The sequence below is a fragment of the Petaurus breviceps genome, unplaced genomic scaffold (assembly GCF_028583685.1).
Source record: "Petaurus breviceps papuanus isolate PSGF00001 unplaced genomic scaffold, PetGlider_PUasm1.0 120, whole genome shotgun sequence".
NCBI classification, from domain to species: Eukaryota; Metazoa; Chordata; class Mammalia; order Diprotodontia; family Petauridae; genus Petaurus; species Petaurus breviceps.
Window position 1 is genome coordinate 3,310,339 of NW_027185627.1, and position 15,363 is coordinate 3,325,701.

At 40.5% G+C, this 15,363-nt stretch overlaps 1 protein-coding gene across 3 annotated transcripts in view; it reads left to right on the forward strand.

Annotated features, from left to right (window-relative positions):
• Nucleotides 1-1,626: 1,626 nt before the first annotated feature.
• The window catches only part of HMOX2 (heme oxygenase 2), a 30,824-nt gene continuing 17,087 nt past the window's right edge, over nucleotides 1,627-15,363 (forward strand). For all 3 annotated transcript variants that reach the window (XM_069089431.1, XM_069089440.1, XM_069089458.1), the window contains exon 1: nucleotides 1,627-1,733. The gene's annotated coding sequence lies outside the window, so the exon portion shown is untranslated. The remainder of the gene's footprint in view (nucleotides 1,734-15,363) is intronic.

Below are 15,363 nucleotides of genomic sequence, written 5' to 3' on the forward strand. Positions count from 1 at the left end.
GGAGAGATCTTGTAGTTGACCTTGTCCGACTCCCTTGTTTTTTAGATGAGGAAATGTAGGGGAGGTGAAGTAAGTTGCCCCCAAATTACACAGCTCCTAGATGAAATGAACTGACTCAAGGTTTTTCTACTTGTAAGTAGCAGAGTCAGGATTTGGACTGAGGTCTTCTGTGCCCAAATTTTGTGGGGGGTTTTTCTCAAGCTATTCCGATGAGGTTAAATTGATTAAATCTAACCTCAAGTTAGCCCTCTTGGCACCCCAGTACTTTAATTTCCTCCCCCTCCTCCGTCCCCAACTGTTTCCTCTTCTTTGGTTTCTTTTGTTTCCTCGTCTTTGCTTGTTAACTAGTAACTAGATAATAATAGTTTAAAATAAAAGGTGGTGTTAGGGAGTGGGGAGAATTTGCATTGTAAAGCAGGGATCAGAACTCTAAAAAGTCTTTAGATCTAAAGCAATGGCTCTTTAATGGTGAAATTTCTGGCTGGAAGCAGGTTGATGGAGAGAAAGTTTTAGTGCCAATATTTATTTCCTTGTGAAGTTTCTATTCTAATTTGTAGAGGGAAATTGTGGGAAAAGATGTAACTTGGGGAACAGTGTCCCCACATTCTCCCAGAAGTGCTGGACTCAAGATACAATATTAAAAAGATTTCCATGGTTTTTAGTGCAGTGCAGATTATTAGACTAAGTTTTGTTGACTGATTGGAAGGTTGGTTGCTTTTATTTAGGCTGAGAGGTTCTAGGGGTGAGAGGTGCTTTATTTTTTTTTCTTCTGTTGGTTTTTTTTGTTGGGCAAAGTTGAGCCAAGAATGATTAAATAATTTAGCCATAGGCACATAAAACCAGTCAGGACTTGAACAACCAGGTCTTCCTAACTGCAAGGTCATGCCTTTATCCGTTTTATCCTATAGCTCCGAAAGGGAGATAAGGGGTTAACATGGTTAATTCCAGAAACTGGCATAGGACCGTGAGAAGGTAAAATTCTTAAGTGTATCAGACCACTGTGAAGAAATCGTTGGAAAATATTTCAGCAACTACTATGGGACTAGCCCTATATTAGAAGTCACGGGAAGTGCAAAGAAATAGCATTCATTTCAAAAAGCATTTATTTTGAGCATCTGTCATATGTGTTTGGGAGAGATGATATAGACAAAGATCATTAAGAGGACACTACAAGTCTGTATGTGCAGAAAGAATGATGCAGACACTAGTTGCTAAAAGATTTCAGGATGGGGGGAAATTTCCAGTTGAGCCTCCTAGAAGAAGCGTTAGTGCCCCAACTAGGCAAAGTCAAGTCTTTAATGAGCCCCCTGAAGGGAATCTGGGTGGGTCTACTCTAGGAACAGTTCTTTCTTTGCCTCGGGGCAGGTAGCTTTAGTTATGTCTGTTTCCATTTGGTCAAACTAGGTTACCTGCCCTGCCCTCCTCGTGGGCTGGCGGTGTGGATCAGTGTGAAAGGAATTTGTTGAGAGGTCAAATGTAAAAGTACTGGAAGGTAAAGGCCTGTCCCTCTTAGCCTGACCCTCGGCCCTCCTTGCCCTCCAGCCACTGCCCAGATTTTAAGGATTTGAGCGGACGGGCCGGCCTGCTCGGTGGCACGCCGGGAGATGTCGCTAGCTCCTCCCCCTCCATGAATAATTAAGCGAGGGGGCCCGGGAGCTCCGCCCCCATCCGCGTTGCGTGGCCACTTCCGGCAGCTCTGTAGAGGTGGCGAAGCCTGCGGACAGAGCACAACGGTGAGCAACTCGCTCCGCGGCCACCTCGTTGGGGAGCTTGGGTCCGATCCTCTTCCGACCCCCCAGCTCCCTCCCGGGGGTGGCATCGCCGTCCTTGCCAGTGGCTCGGACCCCTCGCCATGTGTCCCCTGGGAGACTCCCCGCGGGCCCAGAGCGAGTGGGTGGGAAGGGGTGAACGGGGACCGAAAAAGTAGGGAGGGACGGAAGGAGCCGGGTGGCGTCCCGCCCCGGCCTTTGGGCTGCGGGGCCTGGTGACGCGGGGCCGGACTACGTTTGGGGGTGGGTGGGAATCACCCTGGCAGGGATCAGGCCCGGGTGGGGGAGGGGGCAGCCACCGAGCCGCTGGGGCGGGATGCGGCGGGGACCAGGCCGGCCCCGGGGAGGAGGAAACAGGGTCCAGAAGGTGCCCGACTCGGGCCGGGCCGGTGCGGAGACGAGCTCCCCCCGACCGGGGGCTGTATCCGGGCCGGGCCGGGCCCTGGAGGGCCGCAGCCCGGCGAGCTCCTTTGCCCTCGTCCTCAGGGAGAGAGGAGCTCGGCCGAGCAGGAAACAAAAGCTCATTTCGTAGAAGGAATGTTCCGCAGGAGGCGGGTAACCGCAGTTTACGGGGAAAGTGAAGGTTTGGGGTTTCTGTTGCTGTTTTTGAAAGGCTCTCGGGGCTTGAAGCCCATTCAGGGGTTTTGGGATTTCCTGTATAATCAGGATTAAATGCACCGTTGGAACTTGGCATGCCTGGGCCCTCGTTAGAAACATTGGGAGATACTGAGCTGGATGGGACCTCTGAGGTCCTGTTCTATTCCCTCCATTTAGAGATGAGGAAACTGAGGCAGAGGGAGGTGAAGTGATGTTCACGGTCACTTGTAATAAATGTCAGGCATTTTGAATGAACCGACCTCCTCTGACATCACATTTTGTGCTTTTTCATATTATACCATGTTGCTTCCTTTTATCATCAAATATTTGCCTCCTTGGCCATGATTGGGGCCCAGTGACCCAACCTGGCCTGTGAGAGGCCTGTTGTAGCCAAGTCAGGTTCCATATAAGGTTGGGTACAAAGTGACAACATTTTAGCTTCAACTCTCAGGACCATCCTGCTGAGTTTTGTAGGAATTATTATCAGCATTGGTAGACAAAAATCATATCCTTAAATGATGAAATGTGGTTTTGCTATTATGCTGAGTGTTTATATAGTAAATTATGCAGACCTTGTCTCTGCATCTTTGAGGTTTTTAGTGAACTCCTTACTTTTTCTTCATCAGTAAGATAATACACTTTTAGTTATTTGAATTTTTTCCCCACTACCTTTTGCACACCTTTGTGAGAGTGTTAGATTATAAATCTCAACCTTTTGTATGTGGCATATGGGAAATAATTGATCTGTTCAAGGAATTACACTAGTGAGCTTGACCTCACTGGCACAAAGCTAAACAGATTGCCCAATATAGGCTATTAAAAAAAAGTTTGCTCTTCACACACTGCCAAATTTTCGCAATGCCATATAAATTGTTTCTAATTAATAAGTTTGTTTAATAACATATAGCTGCTCAACTGTACTATATTAGTGTGGTGGTTATACAGACTTGTCGAGGATGGATAAGTAGAATTGTTAGTTTGATGATGTCACTTTAACCTTTCCTCCATTTTAATATTTGTTGAAGGAGAATGGCATTTCCATGTAGATTATAATGTGAATCTAAACATGTTTTCTGGTATGTTTTAATTGAATGAAAAAATGTCTCTTTAGACTTATGGAATTATTTTAAAAGGAAGCACAGTAAGTTATTAAGTGTATGATATAGAACTTGCTTGGGAAATAGATCTTTTTTTGATCTCTCCATAGTAGTTCTTTATATACTGAATACATATTTTTAGTGGTTAATCCTTACCTTAGGTGTTCCACTGTAGAATTCTGATACTCACTCTACACAGCTGCCAAAGTGATATTTCTAAAGCTTAGACCACTTTTCTTGCTTATAATGTCCTAATGGTACCTGCAATTGCCTTTTAGGATAAAATACACACTTCCCCGTTTGGCAGTTGAAGCCCTTCACAATCTGACTCCAGTCTACCTTTCCAGGCTTATTACACATTCATTACTCCTCTTCCAGAACCATACTGCCTTATTTGCTGCTCTTTGTATAACAATACATTTGTACTCTATGCCTTTGCACCACCTATTCTCCCACCCCACAATGCCTGGAATGTACTGACTCCTGCAGATGTACTTATTAGATATCTGACTTCCTTCTGTGCTTAAAGTGCTGTTTCCCATCAAAAGTCTTTTTATATAGATACCCTCCCCTGGAAGGAAGACTCCTTGCGCCTTGACTGTTTACTTCATATCTTTTTTTTTTTTAAAGCAATTGGGGTTAAATAACTTGCTCAAGGTCACACGGCCAGGTGTTTCTGGGTGGGTGCTAAGTGTCTGAGCCCGGATTCCATCCCAGGTCATCCCAACTCTGGGGCCGGTGCTCTTAACTTGCTGTGCTACCTGGCTGCCCCTACTTCTTGTTTTGACTTATATGTATGCATGTTGTTTCCTCCATAAAATGTATGCTCCTTAGAAGGTAAGAACTGTTTGGTTTTTGTCCCCAGCATGTAGCACAGAGTTGTTTGTCCTGTGTTCAAAGAGGACCAATGACATCATGGGTAATGTCTTGACTTGTGTATGAAATTAGATTTAAGTGAGGCAGAGTTGTACGAAGTCATCAGCTTCGACCTTTTTTCCTGAGTCATCCAAGTCCAGTGGCTGGACAGAAGTCAAGATGAGTGGCAATGTCCCAGGATGCAGTGTATTACCTTGGCATCTTCTATGTCTGACAAGCTCTCAGCACACCATAGTGCCTGCTTCACCCTCCTTGATGGCCAAGGGAACAAATTGTTCTCATCTGTTCTCATCTCATTCTCCTGGAGAAAGTTATCAAATGATTGGGGTAGACAGGCCCCAAGCCTATCAGTAAGTGGTGCCTGGTGATTATCCTCAACCTAGTGTAACCCATCTGTCGAGATAGTTTACTGGGGTATTACTACTACATATACTTTAACTTCTTGCAGCTGAAGATGAGAATTGGGTGAATCAGGTGGACACCAAAGGTTAATGAGGAGCCCTGAAAAGGGCTTGGCAAGCCCTCACACCAGAGGTACTGGTTCTCCTGAACACCTCATATACCCGTTAGCACAAAGTAGGCAGTTAATAAGTGCTTGTTGATTGATTGTAATCTTTTTGTTCTTTAGAGCCAACTAAGCTCACTTGACAGGGCCAGGTGCTCCTTATATTCCAGTACTAAACCAAATTGTTAAGTTCCAAGTACTTACAAGTTTCAGAATGAAGTTGAATGTAAACTTCCAAGTTCTTGGGCTAAAAACTACCCAGTGGATTTGGAAGTGGGAGTAGCATTGAAAACTTGATTTCATAAAAAGCTTTTTCTTATTTTGGAGAAAGATGGTAATATTTCTACCAGGGTTAACTTGCTTTTCTATTTTCAAATAAAAAAAGTTTTGAGTAAAAGTGAACTAATCATTTTAAGCAGCTACTTGATGACACTGAAAATCTTGACTTCTTTTAATGTATTGAGAAAGGAAACTAAATATCAGCCATGAGTTCCTTTTTTGTCCCTCTGGGAATGAGTTTGGACTCTTTGCAGAAGACCCATGATTGTGAACTTCTGTAGGAATATCTGTAGATAGGAAACTGAATTTTAAAGGAAACTTTACCTATATAATAACAAAAACAATAATAATTATAAAGTAACATTCATATAGTCCTTTAAGATTTACCAAGTTCTTTACTTATCTTATATCATTTGATAAACTAGGTTAATAAGGAGGCCTTGCTTTGCCTTTGTGAGATTTTATTAGCTTTAAGTGCCCTCAGTTTATATTAAAATGGAGTTAACAGTACTTTATTACACCTAATAACAATATGGTACCTTTCTGTTGTTGAGTGCCAATGGTTGACTTAAGAAATAGGTTTGATAGAAGTGGAGAAGGAAAATCAGTAAGGAAGAGTGAGAAAAAGAGGCATATGTGACAGCTGAGCCATGGATTATATGTAGCACTTGGCCAGCCTTTTATGCAAAAATGTTATCTTCACCCCTAATTTATTAGGCATATAGATTCTTTGTCTTCTATTTATAATTTAACAATACCTTAAAAGTGGTTTTTAAGAGTAAGATATTTTCACTGTCTCCCAACTTACGAAGATTTTCTTTTGAATTTCTCAGGATAGGAGAACAGGACAAAGCAGTTTCCTTTTATGTCTTTTTTTCTTTAAATTGATTTGTTTAATTTTAATTTTTAGCATTCATTTCCATAAGCTTTTGAGTTTTAAATTTTCTCCGCCTCCCTTCCCTTTCTCCTCTCATTCAAGATGGCATGCAATCTGATAAAGGCTCTACATATACATTCTTATTACACATATTTTCACACTAGTCATGTTGTGAAGAAGACAAGAAAAAGAAAGAGAGCAAATAGTATGCTTTGATATGCATTCAGACTCCATAGTTCTTTCTCTGGAGGTGGATAGCATTTTCCATCATGAATCTTTTGGAGTTGTCTTAGATCCTTTCATTGTTGAGAAGTATGCCTTCTTTATATGCTGAGCTGATCAAGTTGATTGTACTTTCTCCCTGTAAATAGTACTTAGTGTTCTGTGGCACTTTTTGTCCATTGTTAGCTCTTACTTTCCAACTGTTATTTTGTATTGTTATTTTTCTTTTAATAGATATGTCCCTTATTTCCTTATTTGAGGTCAAGGATTGGGTTTTCTGTTATATTTCCAGTAGCACATAATAGACATTCAATAAATAATGTCATATGAAATATGACCAACTTAAACACAATAGTAACATTTTGTAAGTTCTTAAGCAGTAGCAGTACATCCAACTGCAGAGGGATTACCTTCAATTAATTGTTACTGTGTTCTTTCTTTCTTTTTTTGCTTTTTGGAGGGCAATTGGGATTAAGTGACTTGCCCAAGGATACGCAGCTAGTAAATGTTAAGTGTCTGAGGCCGGATTTGAACTCAGGTCCTCCTCACTCCACGGCCGGTTCTCTATTCACTATGCCACCTAGCCACCCCTACTGTGTTCTTTAAATAATATCTTCCATTTATTTGAAAGAGAAGCAAGGAGGGAGAAGGAAGCAGTCATCAGAAGCCTAACCTGAGATGCTGAGAGGCTGATTTCTTAAGATCACATAAGTTAGGTTGTCCACAGGGCTGGGTTTCAAGTTCAACTCCATAGTTAGTGTTCTTTCTCTGAGTTGTCTCTGGATCCATACTCTCAAATGAGAGAGTGTGTATATTGGGGAATAGAAAAAAGAGAGGTGAAAACAGTAAGATTGGTAAAGTGGGTTTTAGGCAATTTATTCCTTATTTGAGCTGGTTAAGGTTTAACTGCATTCCCCCTTTTCAACAGGAAACCAAGAGGAGAATCTTCCTGGGAAGAAACATCCAATAACTTTTAGTATTGGTACTCAGTTAATTTAAACAAACTGACATCTTCCCTTACTCATTTGTTTTTAACCCTGCATAAAATTTTTAAGCAATTGATGAATGACCAGTCATTTACATGAATTACTATTAATGATGTGTGGAATAGAAATGCTACAGGCAAGGGGTGGCTAGGTGGCGCAGTGAATAGAGCACCAGCCCTGAAGTCTGGAGGACCTGAGTACAAATCAGGCCTCAGACACTTAACACACTTACTAGCCGTGTGACTTTGGGCAAGTCACTTAAACCCAATTGTCTTCCAAAAAAGAAATGCTACAAAGCATACTTCTTAGATTTGTGAAGAACTGAACTAGAGAGTTGAGAGGATTTAATGAAATGGACTAAGGTAAGGGGTAATTAGATATGATTAATGGAGTACCTTATTACTTTATTTCTGTTGTCTTTCATAGCATCCCAAAAATGGGAGTGCTGAAAAGGACCTTTCACAGATTAGAATAGTGAGGTCCAGTGAAGGAAAATAACTTGCCCATGGCCACACAACTAGTTAGAGGTAAGGATTTAGACTTGAACTTAGAGCTTCCTAATTACCTCTGTCCACAACTCGTTGCCTCTCAAAAAAAAGATAGGAAGGACTTGCTTTAGTGTTCCTGTACTATATTCATTATGTATTTATTGAGCCCTACAAGGTGTGAGGCAATATGTTTGCCACTAATGAGATGTAGAAGAAATGAAACACAAGATCTTGACCTACAAGGAATTTTAATCTTCCTGCAGAGATATGATGTGTATACATAAAACAGGTAACCATGTAAGGTAGTAAGTAGTAATCTAAGTTATCTAGACCAGTTTCCTAAACTAATTTTGCCTTGGAAGTTTTACGATTTGAACCCATAAATTCTGGCCTGTGGAGTTTGCAGATATGGAATACCCTCAAAATAAAGGGGAATGGAGTTAGAAAATTATGCTTCATATTTTTTTTTTTAAAGCAATTGGGGTTAAGTAACTTAGGTTGTTGGCAATTGGGTGTTAAGTATCTGAGGCCGGAACCGATCCTGGGTCCTCCCCACTCTGGGGCCGGCGCTCTTACTCACTGTGCCACCTAGCTGCCCCAAATTGTGCTTCATATTACAAGTCAACAAGGATTTTTAAGTGCTTATTATGTGCCAGGCATTGTGCTAGGTACTGGGGATATAAGGAAAGGTGAAAATTAAGTGTGTGTGTGTGTGTGTGTGTGTGTGTATGCACACACTATTTTGACACAGAGATATTTTCATATATTTTAGAAGAGGAACATTAATGGTGTTGACATTTTCTGGCAACTTTGTTCCTGTTTTGTGGAACACTACTTCCATGGAACATAGTTTGGAAAATACTGCTATAAATAGTAAAGTGTTATTGGAGTTCACAGATGGGAAAGAGAACTATGAGTTAGAGCAATTGAAGAAGAACTGATAGAGAAAGTAGAACTTGAGCTGGGCCATGAAAGATAAGCTAGAATTTAGAGGTAGGGAGAGGAGGAGAGGGAAGAAGGAAGGAAGCAAGAGGGAACAAAAAAACATGAAACTGGAAGAAGAGAAGAAGTATGGGACAAGTCTTTCAAAGGATCATAGAATTTAGAGCTGGTATAGTTAGCAATCCTCATTTTACAAATGAGGAAACCAAGACAATGAATTATTGCTTAGATTTACATAGGTGATAAGGGACAGGGGTAGGATTTGAACCCAGATTCTTTGATTCCAAACCCAGCATTTTATCTTCTGTGACATTGTTTCTCTAAGCTCATATATGTAGTCAGACACACTCATTTTTAGGTGAGCTGCAGCCAAAGAGACTTTCCCAAGGTCAGAGCTGGCATTCAGATCCAGGTCCTTCAACTCCAACAATATCCCTCAACCACCACTTAAGACCTCCCATGTGGATGTCTTACACCCTTCTATAGGGAACAATTCCATTTTTAGATAGTTCACACAATAAAGAAAGTTTTCCTTACTTGAGGCTTAAACAAATCCAACTGTTTTTCTAATTCAATCCTCATCCCTTTCTCATTCCAGCTAGGTGGCACAGTGCTGGGCCTGGAGTCAGTAAGACCCAAAATTAAAATCTGGTTTCAGATTCTTACTAGCTGTGTGACCCTAAGCAAGTAACTTAACCACTTAACTTCTGTTTTCCCCAGTTTCCTCAGCCATCAAAGGGGAAAAATGACAAGACCTACCTTGATGGGTTGTTGTAAGGATCAAATGAGATAATATTTGTAAAGCACTTGGCATGTAGTGGGTACTATGTAAATGCTTAGCTCCTTTCCTTCCTTCTCTTCCTTTCTTCTCCTCGACAGTCCTTCACAGATGTGAATTTGGCATTTTCTCCCCCACCAAACTAAGTCAGCTCTTCTCTAGGCTAAAGATCCTGAAGTTCCAATTAGTCCTCATCTGATGTGGTCTCGGGTCCTCCCACCTCCTTGGTTGCCCTTCTAGATGTGATCCAGTTTGTCAGTGTCAGTCCTAAAATACACTGTACAAATGCCTGAGTGGCATGGCACAAAATAACTCTCTCTTTAGAAAAAAAATTATTTTATTGATATCTGTGGTTTTTACAAGGCAGCTTTATATGACCTATAAAATAGAATGCTAGGCTTGGAGTCATTTCTAATTATTATCCTGAGTTAGTATCCTGTTTCAATCACCTAATAACGAGTTCAGTTTTGGATTACAGGAGATCCACAGGACATGGTTTTCAAGAGATACTAAAAGGCAGGTAAAGATATGAGATAGAAGGTCAATAGAGAAGTTTGGTCTAGACAAGTAGATGTGAGAAGCACTTGCTTAGAGATGATAATTGAAACCATGGGTGCTGATGAGATCTCCAAGAGAAATAGTATGGAAAAAGAAAAGAAGAGGGGCTAGGACAGATCCTAAGGGGACCTCCATGGTTAGTGGTCGTGAACATCCAGCAAAGAAGACAGAGAAGAAGCAGACAGGTAGGTGGAGAATGAAGAGTGTCATGAAAACCTATAGAGAAGACTATCAAGGAAAAGAGGGGAGACTGATTGTCAAAAGCTGTGGAGGAGCCAAGAAGAATGAGAACTGGTCCATTAGTAATTTTGGAGAGAGCAATTTCAGTTAATGAGGTCAGAAGCAAGATTTTTAGAGTTAAGAAGAGTGAAGAGAAAGGAATGGAGGCATCTATTGTGGAGGGACTTGTCAATGAGTTTAACCCCAAAGGGGAGATGTGGGATAATAACTGACAGGTATCAAGATAGGATGGACCAAGTACGAATTTTTTGAGAATAGAGGAGACCTGTATGTAGGCAGTAGGAAAGGAGCCAATTGAAGATTAGTAAGAGAGTAGGGATGATAAGAGGGGGCAGTCTGCCAGAGAAGGTGGAACAGAATGGGACCACAACAGTTTTCCTAGTTTTTTTAATCAAATAAGGAGTTTTTTCTTAGGTAACTTATATTCTCCATTTTTTCAAACACTGGTTTATTGAGTTCTAATATTTCTGATTCTCCCTTGTTTAGTCTATTCTAGTCTGATCTATATCTTTTTTTTGGAGGGGGGAAGGCAGGGCAGTTGGGGTTAAGTGACTTGCCCCAAGGTCACACAGCTAGTACGTGTGTCAAGTGTCTGAGGCTGGATTTGAACTCAGGTCCTCCTGACACCAGGACCAGTGCTCTGTTCACTGTGCCACCTAGTTGCCCCCGTATATCTATTTTTTAACCAATTCCAGGTGGCATTTTTAAAAAATAACTATTGCTTTATAATATAATTTGAGATCTGGAAGTACTATTCCCTATTCTCCTGTTTCTTTTGATCAGTTTTCCCCTATTTTAATTCCTACATTTGTCAGCAAAGATCTTGAGTTATTGAGGTACTTAAATATCCACACTAGGGAAAGTAAAAAGAGAAAAGCCAATGCAAAGACTTGTGTCCAAGTGGGATCTTTAAAAAGATATTGTGTGTGCCTGATTGAGATCTAAGGAGGGGTCACAAAGAGTGGGACACAACTGGAAAATAACTGAACAAAAAAGCATTAGGGTGATCCTCCGTATCCTTTGTCAGAAGTGGTGCATGTGACAGGACTTCCAAAGATGGCTTCTCAGTTTTCCTCTTTTATATGGAAAAGTCCCATCTCTGATGAACATTTGGGATGCCTCTGTCACTTTGTGAGGACTGCAAAGAAGCAGGTGATTGGTGGATAAGCAGAGCGTCACATCTGTTACTTCTGTTCACAAATATATGCTTTCGGATTTTTTTAGCATCGCAATTGATTGAGGGGACAAAGACAGGAGAAAGGGAAATGGAGAGAGAAGCTGACTTTTGGGGATTGTTTTCAGGGAAGTGGGATCTTGCTCTTGGCTCCACTGCTGAGAAGCTGTCCCTTGCACAGATGTTCATGAGCTCATACGAAGAACAAAAGCGTGTTCGTGGTCCGAATTTATAATTTAATTCTCCTGTGCCAGTCTCTAGATTCTGAAGTATGATACAGATAACGGCAACCAGATTAACATTCTCAGGGCCTTTTATTCAGTCATACATTGTGGTATCTTGTATCAGTGAGACAGGTCAGCAGGCAGAATTGGGAAAACTATGGATATTGACTACAGTACATACTGTCAAATACAGTTCATTTGTTTTACTGAGCTTTTTTCCCCTTTATTATAAGAAAGATGTATTGGAACAAGGAGGGAAATGAATGTGATCCAAAACCAATATGTATCATCAAATACGATGAAAAAAATATTCTTCCTAACTCTGGAACATCTGCTTTTTAACAAATCATATCCTCCCTTTGACATTGTGTATTTGACCATGACCTGTTACATTTGTCCATCTTTCAGTCTTCCACTATTTGGTTTTTTTTTTAAGTTATGGATAAGGAATAAAGTGCTTCTCAGATACTTAGCACCACACCCAGAAATAACTAGCCATGTAACCTTGAGCAAGTTACTTAACCCCGATTGCTTTAAAAAAAAAGAAATAAAGTGCTTATTCAATTAGGTCTGAACTGGTCAGCCATTAGCAGGCCTTTATTTAGCATTTCATTAACCATATTCTGTGCTCTTGGAAAAAGAACACACTTTTGATAAAGTTGTTGATTAAAGTTACCTACTGGTCAAAAAATACCAGCTGTTCTTAGCTGTGAAATAACTGAGTTATGGTGATAGAGTCGTAGTTGATTTCACCTTCTCACTCTTGAATCCCCAAGTCTCTTTTTGTATCTACTTATCTTAACTAATTTGTGGTTTTTGTTGTATTATACTTTCTTTATCAGAAGTTCAAGGAACAATACCTAGTCTGCTCAATATATGGTTTATTATGTGAATGGTAGTTTGGTGGAAAGAACAGGTGGCTAGGAGCTCAGAAATACAAATTCTAAGAAAACTATGCCCATTTATGTGGCACTTGAACATTTGCCAAGTACTCTCATCACAATAGTGTAAAAGGAGAGGGTTTTAGTCCTGCCTCCACCACTAATTGGGTGCGTAACTTTGGTCAAATTACTAAATGTCTCTGGGCCTTGGTTTCTTCATTTGTTCTCTGAAGTTGGTTGAATTAAATGATCTCTGAGGTTCTCTCTACCTTCTCAATCTTATATTAAGTAATAAATAGAGAAAATGCAGTTTTTAGTTAGTGGTCAGTTTTCTTTCAAGAACTAGAACTAGCTGGATACATTCTATTTACCTATGAATTAACATTTTTTTTTTCATCCAGAACCAGCAGAGAAGGGAGACTAAATAGCTACGTAGTTTTGTCTCCTTACTTTGCTCTCTCTGCTTTTTTTTTGTGCTTCTTGTAATACATCTTCATTGCATTGGGCCCTTCTCTAAAATTAGTAATGTGTATGAAATTTAGGTTTCTTTTACTAAATTATGTTGCTGTCAGCTTATTATGGTTGACTCCTGTCTAAAGTAATCAACTGAAAGGGAACTATGTTTTTGAGAAATTTTCTCACTTTGAGAAAAAAAAAATCACATTTTTAAAAGCTTATAGATGCTATTTCTGATTCCAGTGATCTTATTCAAGAAGTGAGGGGTGCTATTTACTTGGTTATAAAAAAGCTTCCTATTGTTTTTCTAGAATACTACAGAATAATAATATAGCACTGTTCTGCCACTGTATTGTCCTTTCTAAGGCTTTTAAAAAAGTCCTTAGATGTAATATTTTCTGTCTGTGTTTGTTTCGTGGAAACATATCAGTTCTATATGATAAAGAAATTTCCTCTCAGAATGTATGAAACAAATTCAGTTATTTAGACACAAAATTTTATGTACTTTTCCACTGACACAGTGGTAGTTTAGTAATTAAGTCTTGTGATGCATCTTGGTTGGCCTTGGAATTAGAAAGATCTGGGTTCAGATTCTAGCTGTGCCTTAGTGTGTGACCATGGAAAGGCCATTTAAACTCTCAAAGTCTTGGACTCTGGGTACGGAAAGACAAAAATCAAAATAGCCAACTAGTCAACAAGCACATGACTACGTGCCAGACACTGTGCTAAGTGCTGGGGACACCAAAGCAGTTCCTTCCTTCGGAGTTCATGGTCTAATGGGGGAGACAACATGCAGACAGCCACCTACAAACAGGATGAATTGGAGGTAGTCTCAGTTAAAGAGGTCCGGGAAAGGCTTCTGCAAAAGGTAGGACTTCAACTGAGACTTGAAGGAAGCCGGGAGGCAGAGATACGAGAGACATTCCAGGGATAGGGGACTGTCCTGAAAAGTGATTTGGATTCTGGAGAACGGCCTGGGAACCACATCACTGGATTGCAGAGTATGTGGAGGTGAGTAAGGTGTAAGAAAACTGGGGAACGGTTGTGAGAAGCTTTAAAAACCAAACAGGACTTTTTTTGTGATCTACAGGTGACAGGCAGCTTCTAGAATGGATAGAATTGAGGGGGTGGGGCAGTGATATGGTCAGACCTGTGTTTTAGGAATCTCCGTTCGAAGCAGAGCAGAGGATAAAGTGGAGCAGAGAGAGGATTGAGGCCAGGAATACCTGCCATGAAGGAGCTTACATTCTATTGGGGAAAGCAATCTGTACAGCGACAGTAAATACAAAATATGTACCCAGTAATTTTTTTTGATGGGCAGGGCGCCTTCAGGTGTGGTCTTATATAGGAGGTGGTACTAAAGCTGATCCTTGCAGGAAAACCAGAGATTCCAAAACTGTAAATTTACAGAGTTGCTGATCTTTATAAGAAGAGGGATTTTCCATCCACCTGTGCCCTGTCATTGAAATTACTAGTCCAGACTAAAATAAAGAAGTCCCCAGTGCTCAGCTTATTCTTAATAAATGCTTATTAAATTGAAGCTCCTGCTGTGTATGAGGTACCAAGGGATACAAAGACAAAAACAATGTAGTTCTTTCCCTCGGGCATCTTAGTTTGTGCAGGAGAGGCATATGGCTTGTACCCAATTAAGTAAATTCAAAGTAACAGAGTAATTAGGAGGTAGCAAGAGGTACTGGGGATAGGAACCTGGAACTGGAGTCAAATTCAACCTCAGATACTTACTAGATGTGCCATTCTGAGCCAATCACATAACCCCTGCCTGCCTCAGTTTCCATATGTGTAAAATGGGGATAATAATACCTACCTGCCAGGAGTGTTGTGAGGATAAAGTGAGATAATATTTATAAATTGCAACCCTTGAGGTTCTATAGGAATACTAGTTATTCATTTTGAGAGAAAATGAGTGCCCACAACTGGGAGGAAGGAGGGATCAGAAGAGGCCTCCTGTGAGAGATGACACCTAAGGCACAGATGAAAGAGTGTGTTCCAGACAGAGGGGACCACTTGGGCAAAGACTCAGACCAGAGAGTGAATGCTGTGTAGGGGGAGCAGCTAGCAGGTTTTACAGGAACAGAAAACTTTTTATAGGGGTGAATAATATAAAATAACACTGGAAAGGTGGGAGCCGCATGATGGAAGGCTTGAAATCTAGAAGGGCAACTTATTCAAGTAAGTAGTGATGAGTAGAAACTCTGAGTGCAGAGTAGATAATAAATGGAAGAATACTTTTTTTAGAGGCTATTATTTTCTGTTGGCATTTTAAAAGGTAGGAATTTTCTCTATAAATATGCCTATTACCAAATTTCAGTTAGATGAATTAGAGCAGATTTCATGTTTTCATGTAGTTACTATGGTGATAAGATGCTATGTACAGAGGACTATTGTGACATAAC